Source organism: Rhipicephalus sanguineus, chromosome 9, assembly GCF_013339695.2.
Source record: "Rhipicephalus sanguineus isolate Rsan-2018 chromosome 9, BIME_Rsan_1.4, whole genome shotgun sequence".
Lineage (NCBI taxonomy): Eukaryota > Metazoa > Arthropoda > Arachnida > Ixodida > Ixodidae > Rhipicephalus > Rhipicephalus sanguineus.
The window spans coordinates 154403065-154417334 of NC_051184.2; the positions used below are offsets into that span (position 1 = coordinate 154403065).

General features: G+C 48.0%; 1 protein-coding gene across 1 annotated transcript in view; it reads left to right on the forward strand.

Moving 5' to 3' along the window:
- Positions 1-12267, forward strand: part of LOC119404032 (cytochrome c oxidase assembly factor 7 homolog) — a 611270-nt gene extending 599003 nt beyond the window's left edge. Inside the window, exon 4 of the mRNA XM_049419330.1 lies at positions 12253-12267. The gene's annotated coding sequence lies outside the window, so the exon portion shown is untranslated. The remainder of the gene's footprint in view (positions 1-12252) is intronic.
- The last annotated feature ends 2003 nt before the right edge of the window (positions 12268-14270 follow it).

Genomic DNA, 14270 nt, shown 5'->3' on the forward strand with positions numbered 1-14270 from the left:
AAAAAACATACGCACGCTGCAATCCCGCGCGCTCTGCTTTCTGCCGCGGTCTCCGCTGCCGCAGGAATCCCAAGTGAGTGCGCCATCCCGCGGTAGCCGGGCGCGCGACGCGACGTTCGTTTTATTTGCTGGGGAGCGCGCGATTGGGACGGCCGGAGAGAAACCCGCCGCGCGCCCGTTATCTCGGAGGCCATGATTCAACTTCTATTGAAAACGCGCCGAACGGGACGGACGCGTAACGCGTTGCAGGTGCTAGTCGTGGAGGCCGCAGCAATGAGGAATTACTTTGCCTTACCATTCCCAGAGGTCATCACCACCCAGCCGACCGGGAGAGTGGTAGATATAAAAGGCGCGTTTGTAAAGCCTCCAAAGTCTGTGACCGTGGCTCAGTAGAAAGCGTGCCCGGCATCTGTTGTTGTGGACCGAGCGGTCGTGGGTTCAATGCCCGTTGACGGCACCTTTTTTTCTTTGCCATCTGATCGTGTATATTTTTTCGACGTCATTTCCGTGACGGAAATACGTCACTGAAGTCTTGGTGGACCCCAGCATAAAACACTTTCGTGTTAAAAATAAAAAAATAAATAAAAATAAATAAAAATAAGGAATAAAAATAAAAAAGAATAAAAATAAAAAATAAATAAAAATAACAAAAATGAAGAAAGCAATAAAAAGATAAAAAATAATAAACTGAAACAAGAAGAGAAAAAGGAAAAATGACAAATAATCGAAGCGGCGTATCGCTTTGATTACTGTCAGGCGAAACCAGTGAATATTTCAAGGTGCAACCATGCTCCCACCTTCAGGAGCTTCGCCCAAGCTCTTCATCATTCACCCGTGGATATGCTGTAATTTTTTACTGCGCACACTTTTTACTGCATATGGTCCGCGGACGCCAAATTTTATAGAGTATGTAGCACAAAAGTAAATATAAAAATGACGGCAGTTTGCACTACGTCGCGCAAAGCTTGGCACCGCTTACACCCCCCTGGCAGAGCGAAGCACGGGCCCGTCACCGCCCGAACTCCACGTTGACAGACACGTCTAGCCTCGAGATGCGCGGCTTCCTGCTCGGTCTCTATTTCTTTTTCTCATTCTTTCTGCGCTGCGCTTGTACTCTCCTCCCACCTGTTTTCCTTGTCCCCTCTATCATATTGTTGTGCTCACCTGTATTGAAAAGGCTGGCCTTCTACTGAATTCGAAAAAGTGCCACTTTGGCGAGCGACAAACATTGGTGCTGGGCCATCTCGTCGATAAAGATGGCATTAGACCTGACCCACAGAAGACAGCGGCCGTTGAATCGTTCGAGCAACCCAAATCCGTGAAACAACTTCGCAGCTTCATCGGGCTATGCTCGTATTTCCGGCGGTTCATACCCAGGTTCGCGGATGTCGCTCATCCTCTGACGAGACTTCTCCAGAAGAACAGCCCGTTTCAGTGGAGCCCCGAGTGTGATGCCGCTTTTCGCCAGCTGAAGTGCTTGTTAACTTCACAGCCGATACTTCGGCACTTCAATCCCTCGTCGCTAACAGAGATCCACGCGGACGCAAGTGGCATCGGTCTCGGCGCCGTTCTCGTTCAGCGCTCAGGTAAGAAGGAACACGTCGTGGCGTACGCAAGTCGTTCTTTAAGCAAGCCTGAACGCAACTACACAGTGACCGAACAGGAATGCCTAGCGGTAGTCTTTGCAGTACAGCGGTTTCTCTCATACATCTATGGCCGCCCGTTCACCATCGTCACCAGGGGCGTAGGCAGAAATGTTTTTCGGGGGGGGGGGGTTCAACCATACATTATGTATGTTTGTGCGTGCGTTTGTATGTGTGCGTGCCTATATACGTAAGCAAAATTCAAAAATTTCGGGGGGGAGGGGTTTGAACCCCCCGACCCCCCCTTGGCTACGCCCCTGATCGTCACAGATCACCATTCCCTGTGTTGGCTGGTCAACCTTCCCGACCCCTCCGGTCGCCTCGCACGATGGGCCCTTCGTTTGCAAGAATATGTCTTCACCATTTCGTACAAGAGTGGTCGTCGACACGCTGATGCGGATTGCCTCTCTAGGATGCCACTACCTACGACGGATTGTGAGGCCGATAACTTCGACCACCTTATCGCTTCGCTGTCGCCTGGATTTCCCGATGCCGTGACTTTCGCCGCTGAGCAGCGCAAAGACCCAAGCTTGAAAGCTCTCTTCCCTGCAACAAACGAGCCAATACCCGAAGGCCAGTTTCGCGTCCGAGGTGGTCTTCTTTACAAGAGGAACTTGTCAACGACGGGCGCCCGCTTTCTGCTGGTCGTTCCTGCGTCTCTTCAAACATCTGTTCTGCGTCTCACGCATAACGGCCCGACCTCTGGTCATTTAGGTACCGCACGAACACTTAGTCGCACCAAAGAGCGGTTCTATTGGCCCAAATGCGAAAGACAATTGAAAAATATGTGGCCAGTTGTACGCAGTGTCAGAGCCACAAGCGGCCCACCTCAGGTCCAGTCGGTCATCTGCAGCCCGTAATGCCCCCAGTTCTCCCTTTGAAAAGGTCGGCATTAATCTTATGGGACCATTCCCCCGTTCTTCAAAAGGCAACCGGTGGATAATTGTATGCGCTGACTACCTGACGCAGTACTGCGAGACGGCTGCCTTACCCTCAGCCACGGCAGGCCAGGTTTCGGAGTTCCTGTTGCATTCAGTCATACTCCGGCACGGGCCACCTCGCGTGGTGATAAGTGACCGTGGTCGACAATTTACCGCCGATGTGGTAGAATCATTACTTCGCTTGTGTGCCTCCAAGTTCCGACACTCAACTGCTTATCACCCACAAACTAACGGTCTGACCGAGCGCACAAACCGAACGTCATCAACATGTTATCCATGTACGTCACCTCCGACCACAAGAACTGGGATGAAGTATTACCGTTCGTGACGTACGGCTTCAACTCTGCGAAACACGAAACTACCTGTTACAGCCCTTTCTACCTGCTCTACGCTCGCTCGCCTCGACATACGCTGGACACTATCTTTCCTTTTGTCGTTCATGAAGACTTGTCAATTGCGGAGACTTTGTGTCGCGCAGAAGAGGCTCGTCGACTTGCAGGCTTACGTACGTTGGCAGCGCAAGACTCCTCCAAAACACGCTACGACAGTCAACACCGGCATGTAACTTATGTTCCCGGTGATCTAGTGTGGGTGTGGACCCCAATACACAGACGTGGCTTGAGCCAAAAGCTACTCGCACACTACGCCGGTCCGTTCGTGATCCTCCATCGTCTAAGCGAGGTAAACTACGAAATCGCACGTCTGACTACTAGTGGCCGACGTTCATGCAAGACCGAGGTGACGCATGTTGCCCGCCTGAAGCCGTATACACGAAGGACACCAGAATGACTCGCCCAGAGGGCTTCGTCTGAGAGAGGAGGAATGATACGAAGTGTCACTGTCGGTGAAAAACAAGGGAAACGCGGGTAGAGAAAGAGGACGACGACGTAGCTTGGACGATTTCCGCGGTCTCTGTGCCCATTAAAAAACCCCCTTACGCTACTCCAGAGTACGTAACAATATGTCTGCTCCTCCCACTCACTCCCATTTCCTGCTCCTTTTCTACGCTATGCTATACAAGGCTATGCTTTCCTCTGCTAGAGTGCCTAGATAGCCGAGTGGTTAGGACGCTCGTGAGATCGAGGGTACGCGGGTTCGAATACCACCTCGTGAAGAACTTTTGTCGGCAAGAATTTTTCTCTTCTTAATTTTCTTTCCGTCTCTGTTTCTCTCTCTTTTTCTTTCTCTCTCTCTGTACTCGTTCTCAGATTTACTACACTTCACGTCGTTCTAACGCCGTAGCGTTGATCAGTGAGATTTGCCCAGATGCTGTGGGACATATCCATTCCTGATTATATTTTTCGGGCACGGTCACACTACGCCGAGCTAGAACAGCTTTGCTGTTAAAGGAAAAGAAAGAGGCATTATGTTCAAGATTGCTTGAATTAGAAGTAAAGAACTCATCTCGTGAAGGATTTTCAGTTTTTTTGCTGTTTTTGCTTTACTAGTTTCTATGTCACGTTTTACTGCCCCTGTATACCATGATGGCGTCGTTCGGTTGCAGCAGTTGCACAGGGAAGCTTGTAAGCGTACATGGGCGCTTCTTTGTTAGGTGATCTGTATTTATCGAACAGACAGAAACGAAGACAGTGGTGCGTTGTCCAATATTTTCTTGCCCGCATACAATCACGGGGAAACAAAATGCGTGTCAGTTATAGCACCAGCGCAAGTGGGTCTGATCGCGGTAGCCCCCTTGAAGGTGACGTAGGCAACCTGCCAGTCTTCAGCAAGACCAAATGCTTGAAAACGAAACTGCAATTGGGAACAGTACGCAAAAGAAATTACGCATTTCATAAATTGCGCTGCATATATGGTCGGTATTTAGGTTGCCTAGCGTTGCTGATATGATTACACTGTAGATGACATTCAGCAAGACGGTGCCGGTCGGCGTATGCAGCGGGAGGAGTTTGCGGCGCTTTTCGATGACAGCTATTCTCAATGACAAACTTAGCGATACAAAACATCGCCTGGGCTATACATGTGTTCATGTCAGTTATGCAGTTGGCTGTGCAAAAACCGCGTTGTTGACCACGGCGGGTAAGGAGCGCATTTCACTCGCTTCTAAATACGAACGCGAGACGCCCGATCACCGTTCGTGGCTGAAGTATTTGCAGCCCGTGGATGCTGTGGCGTCCTTTGACAAAATATTGTGAGCGCCTCCAGAGTGTTCTTGCGTCTCTAGAAAACGACGATGCCCACCCTGTGTGCGCCGAATCTAAATTTACTCCACCTAAACTTAGAAAATGGCTTCTTGACTTTGTGTAGGATTTCAAATTGCACAGATCCTGCTAGGCCGTGGATAAAACCCACCGCTTCAGTAAAGCTGCTTCATGTGTACTTTCACAATATCGAATATTCTGTTGCTTTCAGCAAAAGAATTCATACATTACTACGTGCTGCTCATTTCCAACGCGGACTTGAACTGTTGGCAGATTATGTATAATTTAATTTGCAGAAGAAATTAGCCATGATTCCAGGTATTTGTTTAATCAGCGCTTGATCCATAAGTATATCTAGGCTTGTGATAGCTTTCGATTCAAGCTATATATCCTTTCTTTGATAACACTATTTCAAAAAGTACATCATAAGTCGTGGATGTCCAAAACGTGCTTTTTCGCATGTGTTGCACTCGCTTGCGGAACCAAAATCGAAATCGCCCATAAACAGAATACTTGGCGTAGGAACACATGTGCACAAGCTCCGCCCTTGGAGCTTTGGCTATGCTGCCACAGAAAGTTGTCGCCAGGTGTGGTTAAGAAACGAGACAGCTACGGAAAAGAAGGCAGACACAAATACCTATCTGCGCATTCCCAGGCAAGAGGCGATACCTGTCAACCCGGCGGCTTGGTGGTCTACGTGAGAGACAACTATTCACTATCTTGACTTCTCTCTCGTGTCCATGTTTGCACGTCCTGTCTCTTTATTATGAATACCTACCAACTAGCGCAGCTATCTCTTATTCTATGTTTTATGAGCTAAGTACTTTGAGCCGCCGTTACAACGTGCGCGTTTCACGAAAAGCCAGCCGCGCCGCAGCCACGGGAACTCGCGACGCCGCAGCTGCTAGAACGCCTTAAATAACCTCGTGACGTCATGCCAAGCCGCGCATGCACAGTAGCGACAACCACGCAGCTGCTATCGCTAAGCCACGCCCAGCAGAACCTCGCACAACTGAGTTCCACCGCGCTTCATCCGCCCGATAAGACACAGCCATGGAATGCGCAAAGTAGCACTCTCGAAGAAGCAGCCTATTGTGAAGCGAGGCTTGTCTCTGTATGAGAACGGTAACGGCAGCGACGAGCAGATTCGGAATACACAGCCAGAGAGAGGGAAAACAAGAGACGACGGGAAGATACTGGGGATTACTGTGAGTGGAATGCTGAGCGTATTCAAGCTCTACGTCAGGTTCTAGCCTACCGGAAAGCTGAGTACGAGCGGCGCCGTGCTCGGCCAACTTCGCTGTGTCAGAAGCCTTGCGCGGCTGAGTGCCAGCTTTCGCTTTTTTTTCATTGTCTTTATTTCTATACTTATTTATCGATTTACTCGAGTATGAATCAAAGGAAATAAAATGCACTAATGCATCGGTATATATTACTTATCTACTTCATTTATGCAAAGTATACTATGTCCGAGACTCTAAGAATATACCCTTGTAAACGGTGCCATTTAATACTGCAGGACGCCGTAGCGTTGAGGTCAGCCAATACTCGTTAGACTTGTGGAGGACAAAAAGATACGACAACTTCTGCTGAGCTGTTCTCGTAGTGTCCATCACAAGCAGGCAGAGCGCATTCAGTTACTCGAATAAGCGGCGAGCCGTGGCGTCATCGCGCTCTTGACCACGTCCACGCACTGAGCCGGCCAGAACATTGCAAGCGTGAGAAGCAACGAAGTTTGCACGAAGTTGGCAGTACCAGAACACACAAAGAAACTTGACAAGTCTGAACTTGCATATGAACGTGTCACAGATACTTGAGAAACCATGCATGAATTGCCTACCCACCTTTACAAGTGCGTTAGACGGCGACCGCATTTAACCTAATTAGAGGGCTAACGTGATCAGAGTTCATGCACGGGCTCCGAGATGTGCGCCCAAAACCGTATATCTGGAGGCTACGTTCGTTGCGTTGAAGAGCATTAGCCCGTGTACTTTGTGTCGAGAGTTGTAATAGCTTCGTGACTTCATAATGACGTTGCAGAAGAACCGGAAGCAAAGGGCGCGCTGCTCGCCCTAGTTTCAGTCAGTCAGCAGCGCCTGAAATAGGCAGTCCATTACATGGACGCATCGAGAAGAGCTCCCCCGGGGAAGTGATGCATTTTGCGTTCAGGTTCCCCGTTCGGATTAAGAGAAAAAGACTAACGGCGCGTGCCGCAATTACTGCGCGGCGGCGGCGCTAGCGGCGTGAGCAAAACAGGCAGCGGCGGCGGCGCACAAGTCTGAACGTCGGCGTAGCTTGTAGCCAAGAAACTATGGTTGTATTGCCGCGTCCGCATCTCGGAAGTCTCGGAAGTCAATTCAGCAAGAGCCTGCGGTTGTTTCCCTGTCAGTCCAGCGAATACTTCTTGTTTTACACCCCGCATAGGAAGATGTAATTTCTTTTTTTTCAGGCATGCTGGCGTCAGTGTGGCGAAAGAAGCGAGCCATCGCTTCCGTGTAGATCGTAATGTTTTCGTTTGGAAGCTGTACACGAGCATTCAGCATAGCTGCAGCCTTTTGCTTGGTTACGACGCTCGTGAAGGTGTTTAGGAACGTCGTGCGAAAAAGATCCTATAGTTGAAGTGTAGATTCACGGTTCTGCAACGAAGTCCTCGCAGCGTATTCTAGGAAAAAGTGGACGTCACGCAGTTTCGCTTCGGATTTCTAGTCGTTGGATGTAGCGACTCGGTATAACGTCTCGAGGGAGCTTTCTGGGTCCTCGGACGGTGATCCACGCAAAGTCGGCGGCTCCCTGGGGTGCGGCATCAAGACTGTCGAGGGTGAAACAGCGGCCATCATTGTGGCTGTCGTCTTCGTCACCGTTGTTTTAGGCTTGTCTTCTAGGGGTCCGTATTCTTGCGCTAGCCTTCGCTTAAATCGATGATCCGGGAGGAATTTGGCGTCTTCTTCACGGCTTGGGCTTGGTGCTCGGCTTTTTGTGGGTATCTGTAACATGAAAAAGCAGCATCGCCACCAGATGTCTTATTGTGATGAGGGTAAAGTGCGCAGAACACAAGGTGGTACAAATAAAAAAAAGTCTCAAAGCTTGCACTAAGCCACGCAATGCTCGATACACAGCGAAGCTGATCGGTCTCATGCTTATTTATTGCTGTGGCTAGGCAGAACTTTTACTTGTACTTTTGCTTTACCTTGGCTTGAACATGGTTGTAACGATGTTGAACATTTGCTTGCACGTGGCTGTAACGATGTTGAACATGTGGTTGAACGTGGCTATAGTGATGCTGAAGTTTTGCTTGAGCTTTTGCTGTAACTTGACTGTAGCGATGTTGAACTGTTGCTTAAACTTGGCTGGCACCTGGCTGTACTGGTGTTGAACATTTGCTTGAACATGGCTTGAACTCGGTAGATCCAATCGACGCTGTCGTTGCCCTTCTCGCGCAGCGGGAATGCTTGCTTCTGGAATCGCGGCTTCTGCTTAGGGAGTGCGATTGATTTTCGGGCGATGAATGGCTGCGTATGTTTAGGAACGAACTGTACACAAGCGTTTATAATCACAAGGTATCACGTGACCGTGGTATGACTATGGTAATGCGCACGCCATAGGTGTGAGGTTCCAAGCAGGTGGCACGGCGCTCTCAGAAACCTATTCCATCAAGGCACATACTCCAAGAAACCAATTCCATCAAGGCACATACCCGTTCATGATGATGATAGATTTCGGATAGGCCGCACACAGTTCTGTGGCACATACCCGTTTGTTGGGTTAACTGTTGCCTTCTTCACTTTCATTGGACCAGTGGTGAGTAGTGGGAGTGTTTCTGTGACGCATACTCGTTTATGATGATGATAGTTTTTTGGCGCGGGGTGAACAAGGAACGATTTGCTAACGAGCTTCGCAGTTATAACTTTAAGGGGAACATTTGCGCGCTGAAAGATAAACTCAAACAACTAGCGTTCCTCGTTGTACAGCGAGAGTGTCGGGCACGGATGTCGGTCGTCAACTAATCTGCTCGACTGTGAAATGCGTTGCCTTTCATACGTGCCTTATCGAGACTTCTAGCGTCTTCGCTGGTGCATGCGCTGGCTGTAGAACAAACTAGGTTACTCGTGCCCTGTGAATAATCCTAACAGACAAATCTGAAATAATCGCGAAGCCTACAAAGCATCGCGGCGCGACCTGTGGCAAGCTTGGCTAAAAGTATTCCTTTTTTGTGAGTGAAGCCTGATCATCTCATAAAACAAATAAAGATGCGTGGCATTATGACAACTAGTGTTGCTCGGTAGAGCATGACTACAGCTTGTGTAGCCAATGTTTATTGCATCGTCATAAAAGCGGATACACAACTATGCAACCATAATTGGCATTGCCTTGACATGACGCTTGTATAAGACCTTTTTATTAAGAAGTTTAAAGCAATGGCATGGCTTTGTGGTGAATGCTTGACTCTTATGCAAAATGCCTGGGCTTGAGCCATAATTTCTGTTATTTCCGTCCATCAGAAATATTTGGCTCATCGGCAACGCCACGTCAATCCCGGCACCGAATTTTCTGCGACACGAAAATTTAGAAAGATTTAGAAAGTCTGTTGTCGCTGTTCCTGGACTGATATATGCATAACCTCTGGCACATACCCGTACACCACGGGCCGTGTTATGCTGATACGTGCCGCATGGAACTAGTGGAACGAATTTCATGACGCACGCAACAGGCAATCATTTTGTTCGACATTGCAAAATTTGCATAGGTGACATGAATGTATGATGAACACGATTCCTGGGTGGTGGTGGTAGTGATTTGATGACGAAAAGCCGCCTAATTTCTTTTCCTCATGAAATCACTACCACCACCACCCGGGAATTATGTTCATCATACACTAATGTCGCTCATGGAAATGTTGCCATGTACAACTTTAAGGAGACCAAGATGAGAGCGCCCAGACGTAGATAGATAGATAGATAGATAGATAGATAGATAGATAGATGGATAGATAGATAGATAGATAGATAGATAGATAGATAGATAGATAGATAGATAGATAGATAGATAGATAGATAGATAGATAGAAACAGTCACAGTGCATTTGGTTCGCTAAGAAATGCTTCGCACTTAAAATGTTCAACTACTGTCAATATCATCTTACCTGCCTTATTTTATCAGTTGCGGTCGCCTGAAGGTGCTTGATTAATGTGTAGAATATCTTCACGCAGACGCGGATCCTCTGCGTCAGCACGCCTATTGGCGTGCGAGAGGAGGTCGCGTCAAGGCGGCGGCGGAAGCCGCAGACAAAGAACTCTTCGTCCTTGGTTGTATGTGGAGAGCAAGCGTCCCATACATGAATATAGACACTCGCCGCCTGGATGACCTCGAAACAGAGCTGGGCAAATCTCTGTTAACGTCTTATGTCGAAGTAATTTTTTTTTCTCTGCGTCTTATGTGAATATGACATCCTTCTTTACAGGTGTTAATCCAAGTTTTAATTAGTATTTCAGCACAAGTTGCTGCGTTTCTTTCTGCCAATATCTTGCATATCACACGAGCATGTTTTGCGTCTATAAAGATACAACTTTAAGGTATCTAGTTACCAGTATGCCCAACATGGCACAAAAAAAAAGCAAGCAGACAGGATACGTTCAATCAGTTACAGTTTAGGCCGATGTCGCTGCAATCGCGCTGCTTTTTTATTGCTGCATTTTTTCAGCTATGCTAATATAAATGACACCTTTTCTTTTTTCCAGCCGTTTTTAAAGTGTGCGAAATGGTAAAATATACTACGTGACCACCACCTGAAGCGCGGCTCTTAGTGCCCTCAACTGTAAGTTGAAGAAATATTCAAAGGCAGCTCAGCGCACAGAGTTCGGATGAACGGGTTATCGGTGACTGCGATGGACGTGCAGGGTCCTCCACTCTTAGTACGAGCACGGCGCAGCGTGGCCGCGCTTCGTCGGACGCCAGCCTACACGATGCGGCCGCGCATCGAAGCTAATCGGTGCATACGGTCAGGCATTGCTTAATCTATGCTTTATCCTCTCCCTTCCTCCTTTCCACACTCCCTACTCTCACTTCCCTTTCCACCACCTTGCTGTGCATGGCTGTGCTATACATAGTTTTGCCTGCGTGACGCCATACATGACTATCGTGTGCTTTACCCTGTGCCTACCTGCTTTCCATCCTCCTCACCCTCACAACACCCCTCCTCATCCTCACTTTCGTTTCCCGCCCTCTTTTTATTCGTGTCTATGCTTTACATGGTTTTGCCTGCGTAACGCAATTCGTGGCGATGCTATGCTTTACCAGTTTTTCCTGCTTTCCATCCTCTTCAGACGCACTTCACTACTTCTGTCCCTCACTTCCCTTTCCCGCCCCTTGTTACACATGGCGATGCTGTACATTGTTTTGTGTGCGTGACTCCAGGCGGCGGCGTAAGATGACAGCATGTTCTCTTCCTCCTTTCCCTCCTCTCCCTCCCTTCTTCCTTTCCCTCATCCTCATTCTCACATGGCTCCTCCTCAGTCTCAGTTCCCTTTCCCGCCCTTCAGTATACGTGGCTCTCCTACAGATGCCTATATATACGTGATGTCGCTGCTGCGTCGGCGCGCCAGGACTTAAAAGGTGTTTCGCTATTGTTACGCCAAGCTACGACAGAATACGACGGCCAGGGCCCCTAAAGCGCCCCGCACTTAAACTATTGAGGCAGCTACGCACTAGCAGCGGAGCTGGTGTCCCTCTTCTCCTCCATTTCCTCTGCCTCACTTCACTTTCCCACCACATTGCTATACTGCACTAAACACGGCTATGGTATGCTTTACCCTCTCCCTCACCATCACTTCGCTGCCCCACCTCATTGCTATGCTATACACACATGGCTATGGTATGCTTTCTTTTTCTGTCTTTCTCTTTCTATCCCTTTCACTCTCCTTCTCTGTGTCCTTCTCTTTCTCTCTGTTTCTCACTCTCTCGCCCATAGCAACACAATCATAAGGTTCTCCTAAATGCTTTTTTCCGCAAGCCTGCCTGGGCAGCCGAGTGATTACGGCGCTCGGTTCTTACCGTGGGTACCCGGGTTCGAATTCCGCCTCGACAAAAGTATTATATTCTTTTAATAGTTTCCTGTCTCCATTTATCTCCTCGAACGCGTTGCTAGGCGACGTATGGTGACGCCGTAGCTCGGCGCACTTTCCTGCAAACGCCGTGCGGGGTTTCGCCCGCCCGGCGTTTAACCCGTTAGGTACCAGCATTAATATATGGTCACCCATGTAACCACGAAGCGTTGCAATGTACTCATGTTTAAAAAACCACGCAAGGATCAGGGCGGCGAGGCTTTCGTTAGCTTAGGCTACCCCTTACCGACACCAGGTGGCAGAAGTTATCGGTGTTTATTTGAGGGCCGCCAAAAAGGCGCGAAACAGTGGTTCTGCATTTCGACGCGTCGACATGAAACGCGGCCGCGGCTAAGTGGATTTCATTAAATGTTCTTTTTTGCTATAGCATGATATACACGTCCCTGTAGAGTGCTTGTTGTGAGGGGCACACGGTGACAATTTGAGAGAGATAAATTGATATGTTCTTTCTGAAAAAGCATGTTATTTTTCGTGTTGCCATGCGGGCACGCTGGGCCTTTAGGTTCCGTATTTTGGTTAATTTCGTTACTTTGTTTTACGCCAGTTGTAGGGTAATTCCGCGGCACTAATGCGTCAATCTATTGTCTGCCCAGGTTGACTTTAGAAGAAATAACCAGAATACTCGAAGAGGACGATGAAGATGCGTCGGCTATCTACATTGAGCCACCGGAGGCTGCCATTTATTGAGAAGATGATTCCGCAGATGAGGATTCTAGTGGCAGCTGAACGACAACCTCAGTAGTAGGCAGGTGCTGAAACCGTTCTTGCAGATGGCCGTCGTATTGGTGGGTGGCATTCTGATGAAGATGACGCAGAGTATGAACAACAATGCGTTAAACCACCAAATATTTCCTCAGGCGCAGGAGATGAAAGCGGTGACGCGAATTTACCTTCAAGTATCCAGTGGAAGAATAGTGGCTTTGCGAAAAAGTTCCTCAGGGTGATTCCACGTAAGATCGAACAAACGATGGCTGGTCGACCTCTGAAATTTATTTCAAAATTTTATATATTATTGCCTGATGAGTGGAAAGAAGAGATCCGCAATTTGCTTTGGCGCCGAAAATTTTTTTGAACCACAGGAAATCAATAATGACGAAGAGGTGGAGTGGAGCGCTCATCCGCTCTGCTGTTTTGGCCAACTTTCGTTATGAATTGCACAAAATATATTAAAGTTAGGTAGCTGAAATTTCTTTAGCTAAATATATGCATGTTTTTGCTTCTGCTCAGGTGTTTTTAGTTTTTATGTGTAGTGTAGATGTTTTTATAAAAAACCTCAAAAATGGCCCAATCGGCAAAATTTTCTTTACTTTGAAGGTGTTTATCTCAAAAAAGCCTTGTAGTAGAGGTACAAAAATTTCGCATTACGTTCTTCGCATGCGTATCTACCAAACTGCCAAATCTTGTATTTATGTAACTTTTCAGTAAAGAGATATGATCGGGCTAAGTTCAAGAAAACACCGAACAATGAAAACTTCTGACGACAATTAAAAAAAAAAAACCCATTTTTTAAATTTCTTAAACTTTGTCCACGTATTCTCCTCCACATCAGCTTTCACAGTCATTAAAAACATGTTGCATAATGTCGTTGCACTAATAGTTACGGCCCCTCCAATGAGACCCTTAGGCAAGGATGGGCAATTCCGACTTCTTGCCCAGCAAGTGTATAAAATGCAGGCAGGATTGAATTTCTTTTTATTAAAAGGTCAGCAGGTACCTAAAAAGGTGTCTCCGGCACTGAAGACGTTAATTTTGAAATTATTTGGTCACTGCAGCGGCCACGAGCGTGGGGCTACCGAGCAGGCGCGCGCGCACCCGAGATGCTCGTTGTAAGAGACGGCGCAGTGAGAGCTCGTTCTCGCGTCCTCAGACCGATTGAGTTCGAAACAGCAACACCTCTCGGGTTCCTTGAACGCATGTGCACTGGAGCTTCCCTATTCTATCCGCCCTCTGTTCGCATCTCAGCTAGGCGCTGATAACACGGCAGAGATGGAAGCAAGATGAAAACTCTATAAGGGAGCTATGAGCGCTCGCTTCACGCACGCTGCTGCCACAGAAACTGCGCTGCGCCAGTTGCGGTCAGTGGAAAGCATGAACGTGGCGCTCCAGTGGCAAAGCAAAATATGGATTGTCAAAGGAAAGAAAAGCAAAACTATCGGTAACCGGATGCGCTTGGCTATCTTAGATGTCGGCAGCAGACGGCGTGAACTGGCCGCGCGTTCGGTGCGCTGTTCACACTTCATTCGGCGCGGATAGTTCTTGTGCTTTGCTCTTACTCTACTCCTCCTGTGCGTCTCATGACGAGAAAGTATAGCTCTGAATGAGTCTATTGTGGAGACTACCTTTCGAAGCACAAGAAGCCTAAAGGAGTACTGACACGAATTTTAAAAAATTTCTGATTGTTGCTCTAAA